This window comes from Megalobrama amblycephala, linkage group LG9 (genome assembly GCF_018812025.1).
Source record: "Megalobrama amblycephala isolate DHTTF-2021 linkage group LG9, ASM1881202v1, whole genome shotgun sequence".
NCBI lineage: Eukaryota > Metazoa > Chordata > Actinopteri > Cypriniformes > Xenocyprididae > Megalobrama > Megalobrama amblycephala.
The window spans coordinates 38,476,277-38,490,379 of NC_063052.1; the positions used below are offsets into that span (position 1 = coordinate 38,476,277).

The 14,103-nt window shown below is 38.8% G+C and overlaps 1 protein-coding gene across 16 annotated transcripts in view; it reads right to left on the reverse strand.

The window, feature by feature from the left end:
- Positions 1 to 14,103, reverse strand: part of slc39a4 (solute carrier family 39 member 4) — a 133,533-nt gene that overhangs the window by 61,991 nt on the left and 57,439 nt on the right. For 10 of the 16 annotated variants that reach the window (XM_048203110.1, XM_048203106.1, XM_048203108.1 and 7 more), the window contains 2 exons: positions 6,063 to 6,194; positions 5,797 to 5,859 (listed from right to left, as the gene is read on the reverse strand). The exons of 5 other annotated variants lie outside the window; for them this stretch is intronic. The gene's annotated coding sequence lies outside the window, so the exon portion shown is untranslated. The remainder of the gene's footprint in view (positions 1 to 5,796; positions 5,860 to 6,062; positions 6,195 to 14,103) is intronic. One more of the 16 variants, XM_048203104.1, reaches the window with a different exon arrangement.

A 14,103-nucleotide genomic window follows, 5' to 3' on the forward strand; every position in this document is an offset into this window, starting at 1 on the left:
TGTTGTGCTTTGCCTGTTTTGACATGCATCTTAAGTTTTACCGTGACTGTTTTTGCGCAAATGGAAATATGCGCATGAATTTAAATTCATAACATTTACAGAATAAAGAATATAAGAGTAAAATGTAAGTTATGCACTGAGGAGGAAAGAATCTCTCAAGCGCATATTTTTCATTGTATCTTGTTATTTGCCGCAATACAGAGACTAAAAGTGTGTCTCACGCTAAATGCATGTATTTACATACAGTTTCTCCACATGATTCGAAGCATATGAAAGGCAAAAAGGACACCAGAGCCACGCTGAGTTCAAACCCTGAGGCCAACGCGCAAGTTTACACTTCAGAGTTCATATTCAAAGTGGCATCTTACACACTTATTAGTGATATATTTAGATCAGAGGTCACACCTCTTGACACTGACAGGTGTCAAATGGCTCCAGGTGGAAAACGTGTTCCTAAGGACACCTTTGTGTTCGTGGTGCACACGTGCAATCACACATTTAATCAGCAGACTTTATGTCCGGTAGGGACTCCAACCAACTAACAATACAGTATTCAGCATGGATGGAAACCAGGGTTGTGAGATCTGTGCAACAAAAGCAGCCCAAAAATAGCCCAGTGCGATTTTCTTCATGATTTTGATTTTGTACATTGAGTGTATTTTTTTACTAATTTAACATTAAAAAAGTCATGCTTATAATCTTTGTATTAAATGATTAGTTCACTTCAGAATGACAATTTCCTGATAATTTACTCACCCCCATGTCATCCAAGATGTTCATGTCTTTCTCTCTTCAGTTGAAAAGAAATTAAGGTTTTTGAGGAAAACATTCCAGGATTTTTCTCCATATAGTGGACTTCACTGGGGTTCAACGGGTTGAAGGTCCAAATGTCAGTTTCAGTGCAGCTTCAAAGAGCTCTACATGATCCCAGACGAGGAATAAGAGTCTTATCTAGCTTAACAATTGGTCATTTTCTAAGCAAATAAAATAAAAAATTATACACTTTTTTTAACCACAAATGCTCGTCTTGCACTGCTGTGATGCGCCACGCATTACGTAATCACGTTGGAAAGGTCAGTACCAAAGTACTTTGGAAAGGAAATACCGAGCAAGTGTTTACAAAGCAAACCGTGGAGTCAAACAGCCTTTACAAAAAAAGATAAAACAACGATGTCTTGGTCAATTTTGAAGTTGGAGGAGAAAATAAGATCGTCACGTGTGATAAGCATTTGTGGTTAAAAAGTATATTATTTTTTTATTTTTTTTTAGAAAATGACCGATGGTTTCTCTAGATAAGACCCTTATTCCTCGTCTGGGATCATGTAGAGCTCTTTGAAGCTGCACTGAAACTGACATTTGGACCTTCAACCTGTTGACACGCTGGGTTTTTCTCCTAGGGGGTTTTTTCCACCCCTGGGAGTCAGCCGACATTGGCTTAATGTAGCACCATCTTGTATATGTTACATATTACCACGCTTGTTTGTACAGCTTATTTTTAACCACTTCCCTTTTTTCTGTGCTTCTAATATGTAAAGCTGCTTTGAAACAATTACCAATTGTAAAAGCGCTATATAAATAAATTTGACTTGACTTGACTTGAACCTCAGTGAAGTCCACTATATGGAGAAAAATCCTGGAATGTTTTCCTCAAAAACCTTCATTTCTTTTCGACTGTTCTAAAAAATTAATTTTGAAGTGAACTAATCCTTTAAAAAAAAAAAGTGACTGTTGACTTCCAAATATAATGCTAAATAACTATAATTAGCCATTTTACTCTCAGAAAACTTTCCCTTAACGATGTACATTGGTACTGATTTCAGACTGAAATGAAAATAAGTGGTAGTGCTCATCCCAATTATTTTCAATTGACTGAATTTTTGGAAATTGATTGAATGCAAGTTGCTTTGGATAAAAGCCTCTGCTAAATGCATAAATGTAAATGTAAAATGAATGCTGGGATTGCTTGAAAAATTGCTTGGTGACATCAGCAGAAAAGGAAAGCCACTTCAGAGGTGGAGCAAGTTATTATATTACGATGAAAGATTGTAAAGACAACAATGCTTTTGTTTGGAATGCATGCATTGAGAAATCATTCAAAGTAAAATCAATAACATGTATTAAGAAAATAACTAATTTGGATCATCATGTGAAGAGCAGCGACAAACTACCATTCAAAAGTTTGCAGTCTGACAGATTTCTTTATGTTTTTGAAACTGTAATGTAACATCCAGCGCTTATTATTCTCAGAGGGAACATATTACTGACTCAAAAACCCTATACAGCAAAAATGGTTCTTGATAAGCTGAACCCAAAGCGCAAGAGTGCATAGAAGAACCTTTATCTTTAAGAGAGAGCTCTTTGTGTGCGCGCATGTGTGTGTGTGTGTGTGTGTGTGTGTGAAACCCTCCCCACTCCATTTGCCGTAGGCCGTGGGCTGAAGTGTGATAACAGGTTGGTTTACATCCATATTTTACACACCAGCTTTCAAGCCTCCTATTTTCTCCTCAAAGCTCCAGCCTTCCCCAGCGGTCAGACATAACGGCGCACAGTTAAGAGTTAAGTTAACAAACACATCTGAGCGTCATAAAGCTGGCGTATTAAGAGTGCAGTGCGAGGCCTACGGGGAAATGTAAGCCGTTTCCTCGTGTTCATTAGCGGGATGAAGCTTCAGCTCACCTGCATACTGCAGAGAGGGAATAATTGCCTGATTGCAGGTTATTACTTGGCTGGTGAGAAGCCCATGGAGGCTGTTCTGTCTCTCCAAGATCCAGCCTCATAATTCTTACCCATCCACGCACTCTGCTTTAATTCAGAAGCGTCCGCTGACTCGGTACCCGAGGCCTGTGCACGCCGTGGAGTCGGTATTCGAGCTGGCGTCTGCTCTCCAGGCGTGCATTGATTAAACGGGATAAATCTGGAGCTCTTGCTATGGATCTGATGGTGCATCTTCTGTGTTAGATGAACACCTGCCGGCCATGCAAATCCACAGACCTTGAGAGCTTGTTTCTGTTGCGGGGCATCCTGGAACTGCAGAAGCAACAGTTGAGAATGTGTTTAAAATCGGAACTAATCAAACCGTTCTTGGCCCGGAATTTTTAGAAGCATTTGTATTAAATTTCCAAAGAGCTCCGTTATCACGAAATGGAATGGTTAAGCAACAAGAACGGTTTGGCCTGACAGTGGAAAAGTAGCTTTAGTTTAGTTTGCCACTTTTTATTGACACAGGAGACGACGGAATCAGCCATGTTTCAGTCAGATTTGAACCTGCACCTTCAATATGAGAGCCATCGCAGCAAACAAAGATGTTTCTCTAACATTGTTTTTGTATGGTTGTTTTTGGGAACCGATTCCTAATGCTAAAAACTTTAGTTCAATAGTTCTCAATCTTTACGACTCAATGCCCCTGTTTTAGTTTATGGTTATGAAAAGAAAAAGAAAAAGAAATCCTTAAAAGTCATACAAAAACATTTGCAAAAATCTGGAAACCTATACAGGTTCTAGAAACATTTGTAGAATATTACAAATTGTTACAAATGTACTAAATGTCGCAAACCTAACTTAAAATAAAATAAATGTTGAAACAAAACATTTAGTTTAACTTGATATAACTAAAATAAATACAAAATATAGCTGCAAGCAGCAATTACGGGGCCAAGCACAAAAACAGTGCAATAAGCCAGCCAACATGGCTGTGAGCATCAGACCAACTGCAACAGTGAGCAATTAAAGACCTATTAAGATCATTCAAGGCAAACAAGCTGAAAAATGATCAAAAATGAGGATTTACTGGTTCATCACTTTCGACCAATAGGTGGCACTGTGTCCAAATTGTTGTGGTATGGTCAGAGTGAGGTGACAATGACACTTGCAAAGTTTGGTGTCAATATGTCAAAGCATTGCAGAGATACAGCTTCAAGACTGGGTTTTGCATCATGCCTCAAAATCGTTGCTCCGGTATATGAAAATGGTTTGATATATCAAATTGAAATCCATAACTTTTTGTCGGCATGGTCTGAAGATGATACAGTTCGATTTTGGTGAAAATCGGAGTAACGGTCTAGGAGGAGTTCGAAAAAGTAGGTTTTTAAAGAAAAACAATATGGCGGACAGGAAGTTCAGCCGACTATGGTAAATTTGATATCTATGATCTCAGCATGACCCAAGGAATCTACTGAGACCAGTTTCATTACAATCGGTTAATATAGTCAAAATTTATTAGGATTTTTGTAAATTTTGTTATAGCTGCACAAAAACTTTTTGAGTATTGTAAGGACATGGTGCCAAAGATGCAAACCGAGTTCCGTAACTATACGCTAATGCGTTCGTAAATTACAGCATTTTAGCACAAAATTCAAAAATGGCTGATATGTAAAAATTTGCTATCATTCGACTCGGCATGATTCCTTGAATCTAACGAGACCAACTTTATGATTTTTGGACAAACCATTCAGAAGTTATAAGCAAAAATAGCCATTTTTCATATCTCTGCACCAGTAGGTGGTGCTGCGCCGAAACACTGCATGATGCCTCAAGTCATGCTTGTGATGACATGTACCAAGTTTGGTCTGAATACAATAAAGCATTATGGAGATACAGCCTTACGTCTATTTTCACGCAACATTAAATTTGTTCGAGTGTTTTTCGAAAACAGTTTGAGGAATCGACTTGAATTCCATAACTTTTTGTCGGCATGGTCTGAAGATGATCTGGTTCAATTTTCATGAAAATCGGAGTAACGGCCTAGGAGGAGTTAGAAAAAGTATGTTTTTCAGAAAAATCTAAATGGCGGAAATTTTTTCATGATGGAAAATGACGGCATAGGGTGCATTCAAATCCCAAGGAATCAGAGGAAAAAATAATTTTGTTTCTAGCCCTTACGGTTCAAAAGTTATTAGCATAAACATAAGTGCAACTTTGGACAGCTGGTGGCGCTAGAGGGATTGAGTTAGAAACTCCAAATTTGCTATGGACAAAGGTCAGACTGTCCTCTAACTGTGTGCCAAATTTCACAACTTTCCCGCAAGCGGTTCTATGGGCTGCCACAGACTTCAAGAACGGAAGAAGAAGAAGAAGAAGAAGAATCGAAAATAAAAAGAACGGCAACAGATACAATAGGTGCCTAAGCACCTTCGGTGCTTGGCCCCTAATAAGAACTGAAAAAAAAAAAAACTAATAAAAATAACAAAGCACACAACAAAAGTCACGTTTCCACCAAAATTACCAGGAACAATTTGTCTCAGGAACTTTTTCCCCCAGACCTGTTGCTGTCTGCGTTTCCATCACACGTAGTCCGGTGACGTAGGACTGCACAAGACTTTCCAGTTCCCGCTGGATTTCGTCCTCCGCATATAAGCTTATGGTTGTTGCCATCGGTTGTAATTTTTAAACTCCAATGTTGATTCGAATAGCAAACACGCACCGCAACAGACTTTTAAAAATGGTGGTTGAAATAAAATGCCGCGTGAACTCAACCAATCAGCATCCGAGCCCCACCCCTGAAAGTTCCTGAACTTTGAAAAAGAACTACCTCGTGATCAGGGACTTTCTCAGGGGGGAATTTTTACCCGAAACTTCATTTAGAACCTGGACACTGCGGTCAAAACACACCGAGTACCACCTATAGTTCCTGGAAAATGTTGTGGAAACATGGCTAAACTAATTCAAACTAGTAATAAAACTATAACAGTATCTCAATGATTCTAAAATAACACTGGTTGGGAACCATACTGTACATCACCATTACTGTAATGTTCAGCATTTCATGCATGCTAACTGCTAGTCCATGGCTACAATTACCTGCTCTGTCATTTTGATTGCAGCGGATGGAGATCTGCAAAAAAGGGATGAAGATGATCTTGGCTGGAATAGAGAGTTTGAATGACATTGTGAGGGTCCTTCATGCGCACAATTCCAACTATCTGAAGATCTTAAAAGCTACAGAGAGTCTACATTAACACAACATGCATAATAGAGCAGTTCGAGTTCATTCTTCACAAAGACAGAAATGTGATGACTCAGCATCATTTTCCAGTTTAATCTGAAATATCTCCAGATCAACTCACCTCAAGTTATGACTTTGTGACTGTGTAATCGTCTGGCAATCACGTCTCACTGCAGCTCTGATGTGAAGCATTTAGAGAGGCGCCAGACAGACAGACAGACGCATCACACTTCTGCTGTTTCCTGTTAGGCAGCTGAAATTTCACCCATAACTCAGTGCTTATAGACCGTTTTTCTTATTTTAGTCATAGTTAGTCTTTCACCAAAAATTATACTTCAATTTTAGTCAATATTTCATCATTTCATATTCATAAAACTTTTTCCGAACTTTTAGAGCATTTAAAAAAAAAAGAAATATATTCAAATATTCTATATTCAAAAATATTTTATATTCCAAAATTACTTTAACTTAAATTTTAGTCATTATTTCATTTTGTATTTATAATCTTATTTTTATATTCAAAATACTATATTCAAAAATCATATTAAAATATTTGTTTGAATTGTAAACATATTCCTAATTTGAAATATATTCAAATATTTTATTTTCAAAAATCATTTTATATTTAAATACATTTAAATTTACATTTAACATTTAAATTCAATATTATTTTTATATATATATATATATATATATATATATATATATATATATATATATATATATATATATATATATATATATTCAAAATATTATATTTAAAAATCATATTCAAACATTTTTATTTGCAAATTTGAAATCCGTTCAAATATTTCATATTAAAAAACATTAAACTTTACATTTAGACAATATTTGATTACATTAATAAAGACTATTTTTTATATTCAAAATTTAATTTTCAAATATTTGCATTTTGAATACGATATATTCAAATATTTCATATTCAAAAACATTATACTTTAATTTTAGTACTTCGTCATTCATTAGCTTATAGACATAATTTTGCAAGTATGTGCATACAACGTGCAAAATGACAAAAGTTTGTCAAATGTTGACAGACTAAACAAATAATCATGCACAAAATATGAAAATATCTATGATCTATGATACAAAATACTGTGCATATGTGAGCGTGCTGCATGAAATTGACTGAAAGGGAATGTGGGCCACGTTTGGATCAATTCTCACTGGAATTGAAACTTCTGCACCTGTCGGGCCTCCCTCATCTTCTCCCACAATCCCCTACCTGCAACACACCCATCATCCCCAGCTGCATCCGCGAGCCAAGAGAAATAAAGCGATAATCGGCCCGAGGTTGATCTGAGAAGGGAAGATTGGCGACGTGAGGGCAGAGCAAACGCAGATTGGAGCTGGTCTTCTCCCTTTGGTGCAGGCGAATCAGAACAATGGGTGCTGGGAAGGGAGAGCAGTGTCAATACTCCCCACCGCCTGCACATTCACCCGTCTGAATGGGACGCACCGTGAGGGGGAGAGCGACGCAAGCGGCTGAAAGGGAAGTGGTGAAAAAGCCACACGAGGGGCCAATTGATGCTGCTAGCAGGTGGATGGTTCTCCTTTCAGGCCAAACTGCTGAGGGGAGGGAAAAAAAACCAACACATTTCCTTTTTCAAGGGGATCACTTATCTGAAATCAGCAGTCTATTGAAATGGGCCTCCTCTCCTTTCGCGCTCCCCCACTTTTTGGCTCTCTCGGGCTGCGGCTCTCCAAACACACACACACACACACACATATTGCTTTTTCCTGCTGTCTGAGAGTGTTTCTCCTCCTCCACCAGCACCTGGTTCTCTGCACAGCGGGGCGATGTGCTCAAAAGCGAGCGAGGGAGGTGGTTAAGCATCATTATAGCTGCGTTTGAGCTCTAGCGGGGCCCACACACACACTTACCCACAAGACACCGCAAAGCCAGGGGCCTTACAGATGTTCCAGAGCGCATTGTCAAGCCTCCCGGGCTCTTTGTGAGGACGAATGTCCTGTTGCTTACGAAATTGGCCTCAGTTTGAAACACACTTCTGTAATGTGCAGTAAAGATTCCTCTCAAATGCGTTTACTTCACCCTCAAATTGTACGTGCTGCTGTTAGAGAGCAAATTGAGCTGGATGTGAACCCCCTGTTACGCTAACTCTAACTTGTTTAAGCTCCATTTGATACTGATGAAATTCCTCGGATCTGGGCGGCCTTTATTCACGGGACATTTGTGAGTCAAATTAGCCTCTTCAGGTTCGGCTAAACGCTCTCTGCATTGTATTACAGTAAGCTGCGGAAAGCAAACGAGCCTACATTACAGCGTTATGGAGGAATGACATACGTGCAGAGTCGTTTTAACAAATTCTCATGCAATTATGTGGCAAAGCAGCCTGTGATTACACATCCTTATTGTTACTGCACGAGTAATTGATTATATTTGCACGTGACACTGGCTATTCCATGCATGCTCGTTGCACGGTTTAGATAATGTTTAATAATCAAATGCATTAATATTACTATGATGAACAGCAAAGTTTTTACTTGACACTTGCTATGTTTCCATTCAAAGTTGCGAATTTAACTTATGAGCATAATTGGAAAATCACATTAAACATTTGCGAATAAAGAAGCGCTTCCTTCCCATGTGTTCAAGAAAACAAAATCGCCACTTCCTGGGAAACTGGCGCAAAATATCTGTAATAAAAATGGAAATTGCTGCATAAATGATGTTGTGTCTCAGACAAAACGCAATAAACACTGTCATGTTCTCTTGCGTTCGGAGGCTGGTGTTTGGGAACGAAATCGTGTGAGACGCTTCTGAGGGAATTAAACGAAATCATTCTGATGACAGACTTTGGCTCAGGCGTTTTAGAACCACCAAACCAACATCTGAGACACTGTGATGTGATTGGTCCGCTGGTTAGTCCAGTTATCCAATCACAGCTTCTGCTGAGACAAAGTCATGTTGATTTTTTGTTGCGCATCAAGGGATTTATTTTGTAAATGTGTTTCCCACTCTAAAAAGTAATTCAGGGGAGCTGTACCACAACTTACTTAAATGCATGGTTGCAAGTAAAAATTCTAATTTATTGTTTTAATTAAACCTTTTAAGTTGCAAACATTATTGTATAGAATTCTGTTGACATAATAAAGTTGATCATTACATCAGTAATCTGTGTTAATTGGCTATTTTTTTTTTTTATTATGTTGTAGTAACATAGTGAAATTGTCTTAATAACTTCGGAAATTAGTCAGTGGATTTCTAGTTCCCAGCATGCTTTGTACAGGACTATGGATAAGAAGAATAAACGTTGATATTAAGTGCTAATTTATTTGTTTTTAATGAGGAGAAAGACTGTTAGTGTTTAAAGGGTTAGTTCAGCTAAAAAGATATTGTTGAATAAAGTTGTTATTTTTGTTTTGTTTTTGCACACAAAAAGTATTCTCATCACTTCATAACATTAAGGTTGAACCACTGCAGTCACATGACTGTTTTAACGATGTCTTTAGTACCTTTCTGGACCTTCAAAGTGGTGATTATATTGCTGTCTATGGATGAGCCTCTCGGATTATCAAAAATATCTTAATTTGTGTTTTGAAGATGAACGAAGGTCTTACGGGTGTGGAACGACATGAGGGTGAGTAATAAATGACAGAATTTTCATTTTTGGGTGAACTCTGGTAGGTTTTTTTTTTTTTTTTTGAGCAATCAACTTAAAAATTTGTGTTTATGGCCCAAATAATTAAGTTCCTCTAACTCAGTGTAGCTTGTTGGTTGAAGCAAATTCACTCAAATTTGTCATAACTCAAAAAAATTAATTGAAATTGAAAAAATTAAAAAAAAAATTTGAAGAGCCAACACATTATTTTTTATGTTTATGCGTGTCTTCTTATCGGATAAAAATGTACCCGCCTCAATTGAGCACACAAGTTTTCATTGTGCGCATTTTTAGAATTTATGCGCATTCTCAGCATTCCCATCATGTATATATATTTAATGTTTTTAATACATTGCAGTTTAGATAAATCAAACATTAAAATGCATTAATATTACTAAGAACAGCAAAAATATTTACATGACACTGTGGACTAAAATTTATCCTTTTAATGTTTATATTTACATTTACGCAATTATCTTTTATTCAAAGCAACTTACAAGAGATGAACAAAAGCACAGCACAGTTTAGATAACACTTAACTTTAAAATGCATTAATATGAACTGCAAAAAATTTGGACGTGACGCAGCAGACTAAAACTTATTCTTGCACTTATACTGTACATTGCACGGTTTAGAAAACATTTAATAATTGAACTTTTTATCCTTACTGAAAGCATTTAATGTTTTTTGGCCTTGTGTAGTTTTATTTTGCACCAAATTACAGTAGAGTTTGATTGCCGTCAACATTAAAAAGCCCATTTATACACAATTATATAGTTAGTCTGATCTGTATTGAGCAATGTTTTTCCTTGCTGTCTGCAAGAACCAGGACAGACCTGCTGTAAAGTTTGATTCAAACAGATTGCACTGTTCAGATAACCAAGGTTTGAAACCAACTATTAGTTCACGTCCCAATCGCAGCAGCGAAGCCCTAATCTATGCAGATATGCAGCACATGTTCTGCTCCTCTACGGAGACGCACCGCAGAGCTTGTTCATCGAGCTGTTATCGTCTCCCAAATCAAATCCTCGGCACCCTCAGGGCTGCGCATTTGTGTTTCAACTGCCTGCTAATATGGCTGATTCCTCCGATTGTGGATCTGATAATTCGTTGATTGGTTAAACGGCGCGCTACGCTGTGAAATCTCTCCAGCAATATCCTCTAAATAACCGTCGGAGGCGTCTGGCGTCTAAACGAGGGTCACATTTGGGATCTTCGTGTCTGTTTTGGCTGTTCAGAGTGTATCATCTGTGACACCTCTCCAATTAAACGGCGTCTCTGTGATGGGCAGACGGGCGGTGGATATCAAGGTGCCCGTTAAGAGATCACAAGGGGATACGCGCGTATGTTAATCGACTCTGTTAATGTAGCAATGAATTAAGAGTTTAGATGTCACAGGAGGTTTAACGCAGCTGATCCAGAGCAGAGGCCGCGGTTCCCGCCGGTCAGAGCCCGGGCCGTGTGGGGGCTAATTATGGCAAATTGGAAAAGTGTGCATGCGACGTGCATGTGGGGCCTCCCTCGGCGCTCGCCGCTTCCCGTCGTCAGGGTCTGATGGCGCCCGCCCGGCCCGCACCTGCTCCTCACCGGCCTGTGATAGATAGAGCCGACCGGTGGCTCAATAACAGACTCCCGCCTGGTATTGATGGAGTGCGGGGCCGCAGGCTTTGTGAGCGAGGATCATCTGCTGGAAATTGTCTCTCCGCCCCCTCAGCACCTGCGCAGAGGGATGCGATAGGTGTGCGGACGGGCGCGAGGGACCTTTGGGACCCCCCTCTTTTTTGGAACGATACCCCCTCTAACATGAGCACGCCGTAACGGCTGTGTGTTGTGGGGGATGCTGCAGCCCCGCACATGTGTCCTCTCTCCCTCCTTATTATTCCGTAATTAGCCCTTTGGCTGTCTGCTGGAGGACGGCCGTCCCCCCTCGAGAGCCGTCTGTGTTGACAGACACACACAGACCCAGAAAAACAAACACATACCAAACGGCGTTTGACTTCCAAACAGCAAAAAGCCTGACTTCTAGAGAAGGCAAACACGCTCAGGCGCCCGTAGCGATTTGGCCTTTGTGGTTCGTTTCCAAGTCTCCATCCAGCTGGTACTCAACCACGACGCTCCTACAACAATGTATCACAGTTTAAAGCACTAACAACGTATTTTGTGAAGCGGAATCGGCTTGTTTGTCATGCAGTCGAGATATTACGATTTTTACGCATATCATGCAATCGACGGCCATCGAAACAGATGTCTGGCTCGCAACTGTTCCAAACGCAGACGGTTCTGGACGGCGGCCACGATCGAGAAGATATTTTGAGATTCTCAAGCAGTCCCAACTGAAGGTTTCGCATTCGACACCAGCTGCTTCTGCTCCAGTGAATAATGCAGTGCTATTGCGATAATCGCTTTGATCGCTCTATACCAGACTTCATGCATGCAGTGGCGCTTTTGATGACAGGCCTATGACAATTAATGAAATCACAGTTTGAAGCACTAATGGCGTATATTGTGGCCTGTTTGTCAATAGATAGCTGTAGTTGAGATTTTCTGCTAATGTCAGATCCTATGCAACCGATAACCATCAAGACTGAAGTCTGGTTCGCAACTGTAACAAATGCAGATGTTCTGAACGATGCCATGATATTTTGAGATTCTCAAGCAGGCGAACAAAAGGTTTCGCATTCGGCACCAGCTGCTTCGGCTTCAGTGAATAATGCAGTGCTATTCTGAACTTTCTATTGATCAAAGAATCCTGGAAAAAAATGTATCACAAAAATATAATACAATGATCAACACTAGCAGCTTTTGTCAATATTGATGATAAGAAATGTTTCTTGAGCAGCAAATCAGCATATTAGAATGATTTCTGAAGGATCATGTGACACTGAAGACTGGAGTAATGATGCTGAAAATTCAGCTTTACATCAAAGAAATAAATTACATTTTAAAATATATTCACATAGAAAACAGTCATTTCAAATTATAATATTTTTTCACTATTTTACTGTAATTTTGTTCAAATATATGCAGCCTTGGTGAGCATTAGAGACTTCTTTTAAACATATTAAAAAGTCTAATCGACCTCAAATTTGGAAAGGTCAGGTAGATCACTGTACTATAATAGAACTGGTTCTCAACCGGCGACGCAACTTTTATTGCGATAAGCAGTTTGATCGCTCTATTCATAGTTTTAACATAACATCACACCCTTATAGGAATGCTCACCTGGAGGGCAAAAAGGCTTTCCTCCATTGCACGCCAGTCATTTTTCCCAGGATTGGGCTAAATACTATTGTAGTAAGACAGTGATATTCCAAATAAGACCAAATTCAGTATTCACCTTATTGATAATGCATACTATGCCAGCAGATTAACCCAGAAAATAAACAACACGCAGTTTCTCGTTAGGTGTTTCCCAAGAAAGCCATTATAAAGAAAACACTTAAAGGGATAGTTCACCCAAAAATGAAATTTACTCCCCCTCAAGCTATCCTAGGTGTATACGACTATCTTCTTTCAGCCAAACACCATCAGTGTTATATTAAAAAAATATCCTGGCTCTTCCAAGCTTTATAATGGGAGTGAATGGAGGATGAGATTTTGAAGCCCAAAAATGTGCATCCATCCATCATAAACATACTCCTCACGGCTCCGGGGGGATAATAAAGGCCTTCTGAAGCAAAGCGATGAATTTGTGTAAGAAAAATATCCATATTTAAATTTTTATAAAGTAAAATAACAAGCTCCCGGCGTAACAGCCATACGCTTTTGACTTGGGTCTAAAAAGCGTTAACTTCCACGACACAGTACACAATGACATGATATACAATGCGTTATAATGTAGGACATAGCGTAGAACGTCATTGCATTGTGTACTACATCACGAAAGTTAAAGGTGCCATCAAATGTTTTTTTACAAGATGTAATATAAGTCTAAGGTGTCCCCTGAATGTGTCTGTGAAATTTCAGCTCAAAATACCCCTATATTTTTTTTTTATTCATTTTTTTAACTGCCTATTTTGGGGCATAATTAGAAATGCGCCGATTCAGGCTGCGGCTCCTTTAAATGCTCTCGCTCTCCGGCCACTGAGCTCGCGCTTGCCTTAAACAGTGCATAAACAAAGTTCACACAGCTAATATAACCCTCAAAATGGATCTTTACAAAGTGTTCATCATGCATACTGCATGCATGCGTTGGATTATGTGAGTATAGTATTTATTTGTATGTTTACATTTGATTCTGAATGAATTTGAGGCTGTGATCCGTGGCTAATGGCTAATGCTACACTGTTGGAGAGATTTATAAAGAATGAAGTTGTGTTTATGAATTATACAGACTGCAAGTGTTTAATATATGAAAATAACGACGGCTCTTGTCTCCGTGAATACAGTAAGAAACGATGGTAACTTTAACCACATTTAACAGTACATTAGCAACATGCTAACGAAACATTTAGAAAGACAATTTACAAATATCACTAAAAATATCATGATATCATGTCAGTTATTATTGCTCCATCT